This window comes from Octopus sinensis, linkage group LG9 (genome assembly GCF_006345805.1).
Source record: "Octopus sinensis linkage group LG9, ASM634580v1, whole genome shotgun sequence".
Taxonomy (NCBI): Eukaryota; Metazoa; Mollusca; class Cephalopoda; order Octopoda; family Octopodidae; genus Octopus; species Octopus sinensis.
In genome coordinates this window covers 34,403,881-34,420,777 of record NC_043005.1, presented here as the reverse complement: position 1 = coordinate 34,420,777, position 16,897 = coordinate 34,403,881, and the positions used below count along the sequence as shown (strand labels likewise).

At 38.4% G+C, this 16,897-nt stretch overlaps 1 protein-coding gene across 9 annotated transcripts in view; it reads right to left on the bottom strand.

The window, feature by feature from the left end:
• Positions 1-16,897, bottom strand: part of LOC115215917 (oxysterol-binding protein-related protein 6) — a 270,837-nt gene that overhangs the window by 109,036 nt on the left and 144,904 nt on the right. The gene's annotated exons all lie outside the window — the stretch shown is intronic.

Below are 16,897 nucleotides of genomic sequence, written 5' to 3'. Positions count from 1 at the left end.
ACTAAAATAGCCAAGACAGAACAGCAATCCAGGAAGATATTGCCTAGATTTTTTAAAAATCAATACATATCAATAACATCTTATAGCACATGATGCGCCAGCTTAGAAAATATAAAAATATCGTGATATAATAGTAACTTGTGTAAAGTCAAATGAAGTGTGTCAGGATATAGCTTTAAACAGCAAGATTATCATCTGACAAATATTTACTGCAAAAACTATAACAGGAAATAAAATGCTTGTTGTGAGGTAAAAGCACAAAAGAAATTGTACTAAAAGTAGTATCATTGATACATTTTTAGCTTTCATAATTGAGATTAATGCTTAAAGGATATTATTTTCCTGCTTCTCAAATGTTTAGAAACTATATTAACTTCTTTCATCACAAACATTTTATGAATGCCTTTTATATTTTATATGCAAGTATTAGATATTTTCTTTTTATTGTTGTTTTACAAATATTTTTCCAAGACCTGCAAGTGTTGGGTAGACTTTGTAGGTATGACTATTTGCATATTGTTCTCACCAAATTTTCAATATTCCAGTCCATAGTCAGTCAGTAGACGTAGCTCCTCATCTGAGCTTTCATCCTCAACATTCCAGGGTGTCCACTGTGGAATTGCTGCAATACACAATTTTGTAATGTAGTTGGTACTACAACTCTTTGTGCATACATCAGAATATCATCACGTATTGAGAAACTACTTGCATTTGTATTTTTATTCTGCTTGTTTTTTAAAGCTTCCTTTATTTTTGTAATATACTCATTGCCGACAGATTTCATTCTTATATCCTGTGCAGTCACTGGCAGTTCTTAGATAACATTAGTCATAATACTTTTTATTTCATTTCCTGCCTGCAGTGCAGCTATCACAGTATCTTCTAGCGGTTCCATATTTTTGGGAATTAGTCTCGATAGAAAGTCCGCATGACCAATTTTTTCCGATGGAATATGCAACATTTTGAAATTGTAATTTAGTAATATTATACCCCAACATTGTAGTCAGTTTGCTGTATGGGTAGGTAACACTTTCTTTGACCCATAAATTGATAGCAATGATTGATGAGCTGTTTGTAACAGAAAACTTCTACCATGTAGAAACTTGTGAAATTTTTTTACAGCAAAGATAATTGATAGGGCTTCTTTTTCTATCTGACTGTATATTTTTGCTGCCACTATCAGCGAGCATGAAACATGAATAACTGGTTTCGTACTTCCATCTTTATACTTGTGTAGCAAAACTGCTCCTATTCCTTACTCCGAAGCATCAGACACTACAACAATGTCCATTTCAGGATCAAAATGTGTTAGACACAACAAATCTATGATTAGAATTTCTTTTTTAATTTCTTCAAATGCATTTTGACATTTAATCAACCAATTCCACTTTACTTCCTTTTTTAATAAGTTATTCAATGGAGCTCTTAATTTGTGCATGTTAGGAATGTAGTTTTGGTAGTTGTTTGCCAACCCAAGAAACACTTGTAATGTTGGTATATTTGTCGAAGTAGGTATATTCTTTATTGTGTCTGCCCTTGACGGGTCAGGCCATCTACCATCTTTATCAATTATTTGCCATAAGTACCTAATTTGAGGCAAAAAGAATTTGTCTTCTTCACTCAATATGAACCCATACTCTTCAATTTTCTTGAACACAGCTTTTATATGCTCCACATGGGGTTCACACAAATTACTATTAATATATCAACCAAATAAGGGATTGCAAATTCACAATCAGGTAACACGGCGTACATGATTTGCTGAAATATTGCCAGTGCAACCATTAATCCAAATGGTAACTAGGTATATCTGTACAATCCTCAATGTGTATTTATTGTCAGATACTTTGAGCATTTGTTATTTACTTTAATCTGTAAATAAGTGTCAAACAGATCCAATTTGGAGAAAATTTTTCCACCATTTAATTTTTGTGAAAATGTCCTCTGGAGCTGGTAGTGGACAGTGGCATGTCTTTAAGCAGTCATTTAATCCTGTAGAGAAACTGGTACACTGCCTAATCTTTTACTTTTCTTTTTAATGCACATTGTGGGCACCACCCACTTAGAGTAATCCACTTCTTTAATGATTTCACACTTTTCCAGTTTGTCCAACTCTTCATTTATGATTTCAATTGTCATGAACGGTATTTTTCTGTTCGATTTAAATACAGGCACAGTGATTTCACTTACTTGAAAGCAGGCTTCAGTCTTTTTACATAGATCTAAGTCCTCCAAGAAGGAAACATCTTTTTCAATTTTTTTTTACAATTCCTCAAATTATTTTTAATGGGACAACCATTTATGTTTTTGCAGTAGAGACTTATAGGGAGGTAGCATAAGTCAAATAACTCCAACCAATCTGTACCAAACAGATTCATTGTATTCTCCACAATGAATACTTTTGCTTCACATGTTTCCCCTCAAACTGTGATGTCTGTTCACATTTCACCCATCAAATGTAATTTATTGTCCATCACACCACACACAATTTTTGCTGTTTACATAACCTCAGTTTCCCGATTTTTCTCCATGTATCCACATTTATGACTGAAATATCACTATTCATATCCAACTGTAGTTTAATATTTACACCATTTATTTCTACATGTACAAATTTTTGTTTTTGTGTTGCATTCACTTTCTGCTGAAACACCTTAGAACTTATGGCATTCAATCCTCATAATCTTGTCTTGCAGTGTGAACTCTTGTGATCAAGTTTCTGACAACTATAGCATGTTCAGTTTTTAAACAGATACTCTTTTCTGAAGTATATGTAGCGGTCTCATCTATTCTCGTCAGAGGGTGTTGTACTCTCGCCAAAACATACAGAGGAGCACATTTGAAGATACAATAAACTCTATGTGTTGGTCCAGCAAGCACCTTAACCTTACAACCATGTTAACTCCTTTGTACATAAAGAAATTATGCTTTTTATATAAATAGGTACAGGTATGCTTCCTGAGCATATATTTTCAGGTTTAGTCCCACTGTGTTGTATGTTGGGCAGGTGTCTTCTACTACACTGACACACTTGTGAGAAGATTTGATAGTATGGAACTGAAAGAAGCTCATTACATGCGCATGAGAGAGAGAGAGAGAGACAGAGTATGTCTGTGCACGCACCTTTGTCTTGATATCAGTAATGGTTGTAAACAAGCATAGAAACTGCTTGGTTTAGTAAAACATGTCTGGCCATGGGAAAACATTATATTACTTGGAAACAGGTGAGGGTTGGTTACAGAAAGGGCATCCAACCAATGAATTTATCATACCCATGCAAGGAAAGAAAAATGGACACTAAAATGAGGATGATGATGATGGACATCTATATGAGGTAAGAATAATATCTTAAAATGTTAGTCTTCACAACTGGTAACCCATCAAATCAATGAAAATAAAATGAACAAATAGATAACCATGACAATTGTCTACAAACAAAGTGGAAATATTTCCTATGAAAAACATGACTACTTATTTCTTAACAAACATTTTAATTTCTGTTCTAGAAACATTTCCCTATTGTTATGGTTAGTGATATTTGCTTCAAAGGAAATTGAATTATTTATCAATCAATTTAGGATCATTTTTTTTCCTCTTCATTGCTAATGCTCATTCTATGGTTTTCAATTGTTTTATAAAAAGCCTTACACAAACATCACATGTGTTCATTTAGATATCAAGAATCCATCTATTTCTGAAACTGCATCCTAAACATTTCAACAGAGGACTAATTTTTATTATTATTATACTTTATTATCAGAATAAATTCCTTGCTGTATTTGTTCTGGCTCTTTATATTCTGAGAATGGGCGGTAGTGGCATGGTGGTACTTTTTCGGAAGGGTCTGGATCTCAAAATAAAGACAATATTCGTAGACCCGGAGGGTAAACTGGTTGTCTTGGATGTCGACGACAGCAATGGGTGCACTTTTTGACTCATATCAGTCTACATACTGCCTTTAACAGGTCAGCTGGATTTCTTTCAACGTCTAGAAGTATTCCTAGGAACATCTCGTCCTTTACTCCTGGTGGGGGATTGGAATGCTACCTTGGACACGCATCTAGACTATGTGGGCAGAGATAGGAATAGACAGGGATGCAAATGCCTCAGAGACCTGCTCAGATACTTTCAACTGTCTGACAGGTACCGACTCGACCACCCGAATGCGCCAATGTGGACATGGAGCAACATTGGGTCGACAAGATCATATCTAGATAGGATACTGTGTAGGACAGTAGATAGAAATAGAGTAGAGTGTCCACAATTCCACATAGTCAGCTACACAGATCACAAACTTGTGATGTGTACGCTAGACTTAGATAAGACACATAGGCAGCGTCCTGGTTACTGGAAACTAAACGCGTCTTTCCCATCAAGACAGGTTTTCAGAGACCAGATTAGCACGCTAGTAAAGAGGGCTTTGATGGGAGCCATCATCAACAACAAATGGTGGTTTGCCCTCAAGAGAGCAATAAAAGTAGAAGTGATTAGGTATAGTGAAGCACTAGCTATAGATAGAAACAGAGAAGAGGGTGACCTAGTTAAGAAGCTAGAAGAGGTGATTAGAAGTGGCATCGCATCCGACGTTTTGATGGCAAGGTTGACCCTCAACCAACACTTCAAGACCAAACACAAAGGGTGTGTTGTCAGGACTAGGATGCATGCTCTAAGGAATGAAGGAATTGGAGCCACACAAGAGGCCCGGGTGGCAGAGGTGCAACAGGGAAACAAAGCCACCGTTCGGTCTCTGGTAGAAGAACAGGGGCACAAATTACTTGAGCCAAGTAAAATGTGTGAGGCCTTTCAAAAGCATTTTGCCCAGCTGTTCAGGATGAGTGGCAAGCGAGAACACAGGGTGGACTTCAGTGCCTACCTGTGCAGCCTGCCATGACTCTTGACAAGAGAGGCAGAGTGCTGTGAAGGTGCCATCATGACAGCAGAAGTGCAGGACGTGATAGCAGAATACTTGAGGGACAAATCACCAGGTTTGGATGGTCTATCCTATGAGCTTTACAGTTGTTTGATAAGTGCCAATACATGAAACTCTCAGCTTTTGACTTACTCTTTAACTTCTGCTAATGATATATATATATACATATATATGTAAAAAAATCTTATTATGCAATTGAACCAATGAAAGAGCCTCTACATGGTCACTCAACACGCTAAAAGTAGCAACCAATGTATCCCCCTTTCTAAATCACATGCCCATTGTATGTAATGTCCTAGAATATCCCTAAAAAGATGGTTTGCTGAAGGCTGGAATGTCTTTGATGATAGATTTGCTGTATTAGGGTTGATTTGAGGCTAAATAACAACAAAATTATTACTGATACAGACCAACAACAGAACCTGTATGTGATTGCATGACCTGCTAGAAAAAGTAGCCAAACTTTTTTATATACAGAATAGAAAAACCTCTATCCTGTGATAGACACATAAAGTCCACTATGTCTGGGAAGAAAGACGGAATGGTCAAAGTTGGGATGTCTTTGATCATATCTGTTCAATCAGATCCAACACAGGACTAAACAACAAGGGATGAAGGGAACAAGATGAGGCAACAAGAAAGCCTTTATTTGGTTGCTCGAGTTGCTAGAAAGAGCAACCAAATCTTACTGACAAAAAGGAAAGTGAAATTTCTGTCTTCAAGAAAAAAATAAAGCAAGTTCATATTATTTTATAATGTTCACTTAGAAATTCATTACTTCTAGAACAGAACAAGACAAAATGGTCATGGCTGGAACGCCTTTTCTAACAGATCTATTGCAATCAGAGTTATCCTGTGGTTAAAACAATATTCTCCACTGAATGATGAAGCAGCTAAAGTTAAAGAAAAGTTGAAAGAATAAAAGATAGCAAGTATCCATATTCCAAATATTGTGATTCCCTTGACTAGTGTAATTTATTCAGATTTTCAAATGAAAGAAATAGAAAATGTTATGGGAACTTGGTACATATTATGGTTAATATCCAGTGTTGCATGAGGGTAGTTTCACGGATCTTGTCAATCTCAGTCACAGACGTTTTAATTAACTTTTTTTAACTAAACAGTTTGAAACTTTGGATACTGGTTGAATGTGTCAGAGGTTTTTTTCTATTCTGAATAGAAAAAGATTTGGCTACTTTTTCTAGCAGGTCATGCAACCACATACAGGCTCTGTCGTTGGTCTGTCTCAGTAATAATTTGATAAAAATAATGAGCCAGAAGTTGTTCTTCGCAAACAGCAGCAGTAACTTTCTTCAGCTGAGTACACATCATTGATTGGTTAAAATTACCCAAATACAACAGCTTTAATACGAAATAACTTCTAAAACATAAAGAGTAAACCCGGTTCTGCATGACACATTCAACCAGTTTCAAAAATTTCAAAGTCTTTAGTTAAAAAAAGGTAATTAAAAAATCTGTGCTTGAGATGGAAAAGATCTGAATGAAGACTTTGTTAAAAAAACTAGTTAAAGGGCATAAATATTGCAAGATGTGGAGAAGTGGGAACAAATTATAGGGGTGGAAGAAAGGAGGACACATTGTAGAACTGGGAGAAGGAGAATACACTACAGAACTAGAGTGCATTGAAAGAGTACACATACTATTAGGGGGAATACATTCTAGGGCAGGCCTAAGGCACTGAATATACTGGTACTGGCCCTGTGGTTGAGAATCAAATAACTATGCCATGGTGTTTATAGCACTAATGACAAACTGTGAGCAGTGACACCTTCAACTAGTAGTTGGTAGTTCAAATAATAAGACAAAGAAATCTTTAAACACATCTTTAATGATTTGTTACAAATGTTTCTGTACCAGCTCTGCTTAGAACACCAGTTTATGCAAGAACTCGAAGTGAAAATTTATATAATGTTTGCAGTTTTAGACATTAAAGTTGCACTTCATCAGACTTGCATCGAAGGTGCACCCACACATTGTGTTTCAGAGTTTCCTTCTCCACTGCTAACTTGGCCACTTAGGCAACAGAAGCTATGCCAATGTGAGGGTGCACCTTTGATGCAAGTCTGATGAAGTGCCACTCTAATGTCTAAAACTGCAAACATTATGAAAATTTTCACTTTGAATTTTTGTGTGTTCTGGCATTGCAAGCAGAGTTGATACAGAAACAATTGTAACAAATCATTAAAGATGAGTTAAAGGATTTCTTGGTCTTATTATTTGGATTATAATTTACTCTTCGCCACACACACAATTGTTTTACCACCATGAAACCAGGAGTTTCTACACTTGAAGAATTTCAGTATTAGTCTGGAATCCAACAGTGCTGATAGCCAAGAGCTTGGGTCGAATGCTCCTCTGGAAATACCCTACCAGGACCTAAGACACACACATGCAGGCAGGCAGGCAGATAGATAGATAGACAGACAGACGGATAGATCCACACACACACACACACACAGATTATTCTCCATCAGTTTGATGATGCGGGTCCAGTTATTCAGTCAAGTAAACTACCCGCTCATTGAAATAACATGTAAGAGACTGAGTAACCCAGACCCATATATCACTGACTTAATTCTCAGAGAGAATCAACATGTGTGTGTGTGTGTGTGCGTGTGTGTGTGTGTGTGTGTGCGTGTGTGCGTGTGTATGTGTGTGTGTGTGCGTGTGTGCGTGTGTGTGTGTGCATGCACATGACAAGGTTGTACTATTTAAATTACACATACAATCCACTAGATAGGTTTCTATACAATTTTCACATACTCAACTTTATTCATAAAGTATGAGTCAATACAAAGCTATAGAAAATCTCATTTGCCCAAGTTTCCAAACAGTGGGATAAATCCAGGACCTCATGACTGCAAAGTGAACTTCTTGACTGTTTGGATAGAGACCTATCCTGAGGCACGATTTTACAGCAGCTGAATACTTTCCCTGTTGCCAACTTGTTTTTTGAGAAATGATTCTTTATTCCACTGGTCTTTGAAAGTATAGTGACAAGTCATAATATCATACAGACCGTGACAAGTGAAGCCAAGGAAAGTGAACATTCATGCACATACTTGGTTATTTGCAAACAAGGATGACCTCCTGTAGTTTGTACCACACTTTTGCTAGTTGTCATAAGTGTCTAGGTAGTTGCAAGCTGACACCCTCTAATTAATAAAACATTGAGGATGTAGCTGGAAGGAGAGAGGGCTGTAACAGCACTCGGTTGATATACTCCTTTTCAGCTCGGTAGAAATGTGAAACAAATGGCCTTGCTTACAAGGTCATGTACCTTTACATTAACGTGCACACATCTACACGTAAACATATAAGCATATACACACACATACGAACCTATACAGACATGAACATTATAAACACAGCTAAAACTCTAAGTAAACAAACTCAATATTTTGTGAATGTTTGAAAGTAACACAGCAAATATGACCATTCCTAGGCTCTTTGCCAATGATGTAAATATGTAAGTATTAGAAAAGAGAGTCAATTGTAGAAACACTGCATTGTAATCAATAAATATCAAAATAATGCAGCAAATTGTGGCTTGTTAATTTAATCAGGAATATCTAATAAATACACAATTTTACATTCTTAATTGTTTTAATATAACCATTTTAACCCCTTAAAACCATTATAAGACTGGTTGTAAGATTATAGTCTGTGACCCACAACAGCTTGTGTCATAGAAACTTGCAACTGTCTTCTGAGTTATAGATCTTTGTCTCCTGTCTCTTGACATAAGTATCGTCTAGTGTGTTGTTTTGAACTTATGTCTGGCTGAGTGATTTTTCAGCTTCCTTCATTCTCCAGGTTGTTTTGTGTCTCTTGGTCCATTGATTTCTTACCCTGATGTCACTAATCTCTAGTCTATGCTGAGTGGTACATTCTTCACTGGAGAAAGTCTTAGTATTCACCAACCATCTATCTAGCCTATTTCCCATTGAGTACAAAGTCTGTACCACTGCCTGTATGGTAGGTAAACATGTAGCTGCCAGTTTCCTAAAGTTAATGTTGCAAACAGTTAAGTCAATTTATTCTTCTTCATTCCATTCATAACCTTAGCTTTCTTGCACATCAGAATAGTCATCTTAATGTATTAAAGTCATCAGCCAAAATAACAAGGTCACTGCTATCTATAGTCTGCAAAAGACCCTTATAAAAATAATCTTTTTGTTCATCAATCAATCCAAATTATGCTGCATAAGCAGAGATCATTTTTGCTGTGGTGATGTCTATGATTAATCTAACCTTATTTATTCTGTCATTATATTCTGACTATTTCAATTACTTTGTCTATCCAGTTCTTGGTTAACAATCTGCCTGCTTCACAAACTTCAGCAGTGTTGCCTACCCAGAATTTGTTCCTTGTTTGTGAGGAATCTGGCTGAAGCTCCCTACTTACTACTGGTACACAGTGCACATCAACTCACTTCCACTATAACTTCTAGTCATCATCATCATCATCATCGTTTAGCGTCCGTTTTCCATGCTAGCATGAGTTGGACGGGTCAACTGGGGTCTGTGAAGCTGGAAGGCTTCGTCAGGCCCAGTCAGATCTGGCAGTGTTTCTATGGCTGGATGCCCTTCCTAACGCCAACCACTCCGCGAGTGTAGTGGGTGTTTTTTATGTGCCACCTGCACAGGTGCCAGACAGAGCTGGCGAACGGCCATGAACGGATGGTGCTTTTACGTGTCACCGGCACGGGGCCAGGCGATGCTGGCAACGGACACGAACGGATGGTGCTTTTACGTGCCACCGACACGGGGCCAGACAGAGCTGGCAACCGGCCACGAACGGACGGTGCTTTTACGTGTCACCAGCACGGGGGCCAGCCGAGGCTGGCAACGGACGCGAACGGATGGTGCTTTTACGTGCCACCGACACGGTTGCCAGACAGAGCTGGCAAACAGCCACGAGCGGACGGTGCTTTTACGTGTCACCGGCACGGGGGCCAGCCGAGGCTGGCAACGGACACGGACAGATGGTGCTTTTACGTGCCACCGACACGGGGCCAGACAGAGCTGGCAAACGGCCACGAACGGATGGTGCTTTTACGTGCCACTGACACGGGGCCAGACAGAGCTGGCCAACGGCCACGAACGGACGGTGCTTTTACGTGTCACCGGCACGGGGCCAGGCGAGGCTGGCAACGAACACGAACGGATGGTGCTTTTACGTTCCACCGACACGGGGCCAGGCAGAGCTGGCAAACGGCCATGAGCGAATGGTGCTTTTACGTATCACCGGCACGGGTGCCAGACGAGGCTGACAGTGGACACGAACAGATGGGTCACTTAACCCCTGCTTTCTGATATATGATTTGATTTTGATTGTTCTCACTGGTCTTGCCGGGTCTTCTCACGCACAGCATACTTCCATAGGTCTCGGTCTCTGGTCATTTCCTTGGTGAGACCTAGAGTTCGAAGGTCGTGCTTCACCACCTCGACCCAGGTTTTCCTGGGTCTACCTCTTCCACAGGTCCCCTCAACTGCCAGGGTGTGGCACTTTTTCACACACCTATCTTCATCCATTCTCACCACATGACCATACCAGCGCAATCGTCTCTCTTGCACACAACATCTGATTCCTCTTAGGTCCAACTTTTCTCTCAAGGTACTTACACTCTGTCGACTATGAACACTGACATTACACATCCAACGGAGCATACTAGCTTCATTTCTCGCGAGCTTACGCATGTCCTCAGCAGTCACGGCCCATGTTTCACTGCCATGTAGCATGGCTGTTCGTACACATGCATCATACAGTCTGCCTTTTACTCTGAGCGAGAGGCCTTTAGTCACCAACAGAGGTAAGAGCTCCCTAAACTTTGCCCAGGCTATTCTTACTCTAGCCGTTACACTTTCAGCACACCCACCCCCACTACTGACTTGGTCACCAAGATAACGGAAGCTATCAACCACTTCTAGTTTTTCCCCCTGGAAAGTGACGGAAGTTGTTTTCTGCAGATTTTCAGAGGTTAATGCTCCCGAGCATCTGCCACATACAAAAACCATCTTCCTAGTTAGCCTTCCTATGACATTGCTGCACCTCTTATGTGTCCATAGCTTACACTTGGTGCATCTTATAGAGTTTCTACCTACACCTTTTCTACAGATCGAGCAGGGCCATCTACCTGAAGGCGTTTGTGATTTGTCTACCTTCCTACTTATTACGACTTTGGTTTTAGCTAGGTTGACTCTAAGGCCCTTCGATTCTAAACCATGCTTCCACACCTGAAACTTCTTCTCCAGTTCTGATAATGACTCAGCAATTAGAGCAAGGTCATCAGCATAGAGGAGCTCCCAAGGGCATCCTGTCTTGAATTCCTCCGTTATTGCCTGGAGGACTATGATAAATAGGAGGGGGCTGAGGACTGAGCCTTGGTGGACCCCTACCTCTACCCGGAATTCTTCACTGTACTCATTTCCAACCCTCACCTTACTAGCAGCGTCCCTGTACATGGCTTGCACAGCTCTCACTAACCATTCTTCTATTCCTAGTTTCCTCATTGACCACCATATGAGGGATCGGGGGACCCTGTCGAAGGCTTTCTCCATGTCAACAAAAGCCAGGTACAGGGCCTTATCTTTGGCTAGGTATTTCTCCTGCAGCTGCCTTACCAGGAATATAGCATCAGTGGTACTTTTCCCTGGCACAAAACCAAACTGCATCTCATCTAAACTAACTCTCTCTCTAATTAGTTGGCTTATGACCCTCTCTGTAACCTTCATCACCTGATCCAACAGCTTGATACCTCTGTAATTATTTGTATCTAGGGCATCACCTTTACCTATGTAGCAGTTGACTATTATGCTGCTACACCAGTCATTGGGTATGACTCCTTCATGTATCACCTGATTAACTATACAGGTGACTAGGCTATAGCCGACACTACCAGATATTTTGAGCATCTCTGCAGTGATACCTGATGGGCCTGGAGCTTTCCCTGTCTTCATGCTTCTAATTGCCTTAGCTACTAAGGAACTATCAACCCTGATAGCTGGTCCCTCTGTTGGGTCAACGTTCGGCAGACTCTCTTTATCCCATTCATTTTCTTTATTCAGCAACCTTTCATAGTGGCATCTCCAAGCCTCTCTCTTTGCATCCTCGTTTAGCGCAAGTGAACCATCTTCCATGCGAACACACTTCTCTCCCACCACATCACAATTCTCTCTCACACACTGTCTTGCAACGCGAAACACCTCCAGTCTTTGGTCCTCACGGTGCAGAACATTGGCAAATTAGTATATATTAAATATTATATACAAAAACTGACAGTATGTTCCGCTATTCTATAATCAAAAAAGGTAAAATTCAATGGATATAAAATGGATTTTGAAATTGAAGAATCAACTTCTATAACTTGTACATTTTGTAAAGCCAAAATATTTTGAGTGTACAAAAGTAAACTGAAGTAAAACAGTTTAAAATTTTCTTGTGTTCCATATTAAAGTATAAATTTTACACAATGTGAGCTTAGTAACATGTTTAATGTTAGTTTAGAGTGAGATATAGCAATAAGAAACTATTAAACCATTTTAACACTTTAGCATTCAGATTCACATTGTTTTGAATTAATCACACATTATCTCATAGCTTTGAGACTGATAATCTGATTGTATAATTTTAGAGTTATATTGTAGTGTAGATGCGAGAAGTTGGATCTGGTCAGTCTGAGCATAAAACAAGTAGGACATATTCGCCAGATATGGATGGTTTAAATGCTCAAGGGTTATATTTTCAACATCCCAACCACAAATATACAGAGCTAAGTTTCATTGAGTGAATACAAGGTTTTAGCATGCAAATATGTCTTGTGTTTTCCAATTTCAGAGAGGCTAAGTTAATCCATGAGAACAGTAAGAATAAAGTTAGAAGCTTAATTGGATTACTTATGGTTTCAATTTCGTTTCTCTTGTTTCGATGAAATATATTGCTTTCTCTACAAAATTACTTTTGTATCCAATCAAAAGAAATTATCGAAATACCAAACTCACCTACTATGTGTTATGGTTCTAAAGCTGGTATCATACTGTCTATGAATTAAAACTTTAAATTTTCTCTCCTCCAACTTTAAACCCAAACTTACTAGATTCAGCCACTGAATTGTGGCCATGCTGGGGCATCACCTTCAAAACTTTGGATCAATTATATTGACCAAGTATTTTGATACTTATTTTATGGTCCTTGAGAAGACGAAAGGAAAAATGGAATTATTATTCAACAGGAATACTGAGGCCGTAACTAAATAACAGAAAGTATATCTGCTTGACATTCTACTGATTTTGCCATCTCCTGTATATATATATATATATATATATATGTATACACATGCATGCACACACACACACACACACACACACCATTCTATTCTACACAGTTCCATCTACCAGATTTCACTCATATGATTCGGTCAATCTAAACTATGACAGGTGGTGTATACCAATGTCCTCTGCAGTGGAATGAATCCAAAACCATGTGGTTGCAAAACAAACTTCATAACCACACATCCATACATTTGTCCACATATTTATATAAAAAATTATTATTTTTATTATTGGCAAATTCAAAACATGCCAGTTGAAGAATTGTTTACTTTGCAAAAATTTTTAATATGCAATAATCAGTAAAAGAAAACTAAAATATTAATTGTATTTATATACAACAGATATCCTTTAAATACTTGCTTTCACTATCAAAGAACTAATGTCACAATGAGCTACCATATCTATCAGAAATTCTTCTTAAAGTACTACATGCAGGGAATTTTATGGCCTATCATTCAACACACAAAAAAATTTTAAACCTGCCAATATCTAAAAATTTTGAAATGAGCTAATTCAACTTTAGATTCAAAAATGTTATAAACATAAGTTTATGATAATAAGTTTAACATTCAGCCTAGCCTTCACAAAATCTGATATTAAAATTTATCACCATTGTGTTTTCTCTGCCAGTATATGTTGACTATGTTTTTAATATGATATATTACCATTTCATTAGGCTTGTGAGGGCCAGTATCCATGTTTTCCTTCATCTTTCTGAAACTACTTTCCAAAATCAGCACATACCCATATTTAGCTAATGTCATTTGCATTACATATTCTCTATATTAATACAGCTGAATTTTCAGCACATATTTCTTAAAGCCTTTCAACTCCAGTCACTTTCTCAGTTGATTTGCATCCCATATTCTCAAGAATCTTCAGTTTGTTAATCTAAGTCAAGTGATGTTTCCACTTGAATAATTATTTTAAGAGGAAACATTTAACTCTAATAAATTACCATGTGCATACAGAAAGTGAGAATCAAAACAAAGAGAAATACATTTATTCTTAATACATTCCAACAGATTCAAACAAGAATATGCAAATTGCTATCCTAGTAAGTAGGAAAACAGACAAATCACTAATCTCTTTAGGGAGATGGCTCTGCTTGGTATGTAGAAAATTTGTTGGTGGTAGGCACAATAAACACTAAGAATGTACATGAAATAGATTTTCTCAAATGTCTGGGGGTATTCTTAGAAGTAGATAGTTTCCATTACCTGGGTGACCAAGTTGGCAGTGGAGGTAAATAGCTTCCGTTACCTAGACACCCAAGTTAGCAGTGAAAGTATAGCTGCTAGAATAAGAATGGGCCAGGCAAAGTTCAGAGAACTACTATCTTTGTTGGTAACAAAGGGCCTCTCCCTCAGAGTGAAAGGCAGATTGTATGATGTCTGTATATGAACAACTATGCTACATGGCAGTGAAACACAGCTGTGACTACAGAGAACAAGTGAAGGTTTGAAAGAAATGAAACCAGCATGTTCCACTGAATGGGTAATGTCAGAGTGTAAATGATATAAGAGAAATATTGGGTATAAAAGGCATCAAATATAATATGCAAAAGAGAAGACTGCACTAGTATGGTCATGTGATGCATATGGATGAGGACAGTTACATAAAGATATGCCAATCTCTAATTTTGGAGAGAACCTATGGAAGGGACAGCCCAAGGAAAATGTGGGACAAAGTGGTGAGAAATGATCTTCAGAGGAGATGACAAGGAACTGAGACTTCTGGCAATTTGCTGCACTTGAGAAGATACATGTGGAACAAAGTGGTAAGAAATGATGTACAGTGGAGATGACAAGGAACTGAGACTTCTGGCAATACGCTGCACTTGAGAAGATACATCAAGGTAAGTAAAATTGTGGCCATCCATACATACAGGCATGTCACTTATGGTCATCCCCCTGCCCCCCATACATATACTCTCTCACAACCTATCTTCCTGTCACTCCACCACCTGCTGCAAGCCCCTCCACTCTCCCTCATATGCCTATTGCACACTCTCCATGCCCTTACATATCTACAATACCCCACTTCCCAGCTATTTCAATTCCTCTCACCATCACTTGCTATCTCTAAACATCTTTTCTCACACTCTTATGGAACATCCTCCTCCCCTCCATCCTACAACATACATTCCCCCTCACTGTTCCCTGTGGATAGGTCTTCAGTCTCTATCTTTCTCTCCAAATCTTTCCAACCTTCCCTGCTTTTCTAATCCAACTGAGATAGCCAAGTATCTCACATTAGTAAGACAACTATCTCTCATCCATTGTCACACTCAAATCTTTTGCCTGCTACACAGTCACTCCTTCCCTCAGCTGAGAAGTCTTTGTCTTGCAAGCTACTTGGTGACCCCACAGGTGCTGGTGCCACATAAAAAGCACCTGTGCTGGTGCCACATAAAAAGCATCTACGCTGGTGTCATATAACAAGCATTTGTGATGGTGCCACATAAAAAGCACCCAGTACACTCTAAGCGGTTGGCATTAGGAAGGGCATTCATGTGTAGAAATTGGAGCCTGGTGCAGCTCTCCAGCTTGCCGGCTCCCGTCAAACTGTCCAGCCCATGCAGCATGGAAAACAGATGTTAAATGGTAATGATGAAATATTTACGCATATATATAAAATCAATTTTTTAAAATCTCTTTATTATTCCCACACTGATGGAATCAGGAGGATTCAAGCATGTTTTCATAAATTTTAATTTTACATCTGTTATTCCATAATAATGTTTTCCATATCTATTTTATGTACTTCCTAAATTTACTGAAATCTGTCTTTTTCATGAGACCCTCACACCGTCAATGTCCATCACTTTTCCTGCAGCTTATATATATTCTATTTCACTGATATGTCAAAACTACAGCTGCTAGTTCTCAACCTCACTTCTGTTGCTCATTTACTTTTCGAATTCCTTTAAGTTCAGTATCACTCAGATGCTAACATGACAAATCCAACATATTCAACAATACATTCCACTTCACTCATCACAGATCTGTTGCACTCTGTCATATAACATTTCATAGAAAACAATTTTTGGAAGTTCTCTATAGGAGGGGTATGTTCAATGAGTTCAAACTTAGATTTGAATTCAGTAGAAATGTTATTGTTCTGATTGTAAGTGCAGTACCATGCAAAAGTCTTTGGCTACTTTAAACTATTGTAAATTTCTACTAATTGAAACATTGGCCCTGTTGGAGTCATTTTCATACCTAATCATTATATTTTGTAGTAGGGGTTCTGAATGAGAGGGGAAAATGTGAGACGACCACAAAAAATAGCTGTGCAAAAGTTTCTACCACCTCACATAAACACATCAAGATACAGTATTTTAAAAGAGAAAAACGTCTATAATGAAAATTTATTACACAATGTTCATTTCAAGAAGTTACTGTACAAAAGGTGAGATTTTTCAGCATGACAGAGATCCATGCCACAGATCGCATGCAACACAACAGTCTGGCTGATGAAGGTGTTACCATATTGAAAGACTGGCCAGTTTAGAGCCCTGACTTGAATATCACCAAACAAATGTAGACAGAACTAAAGAGAAGAGTTTGTCAGAAGAATCTGCACAATCTTGAAGAGTTTTGGAAGCTC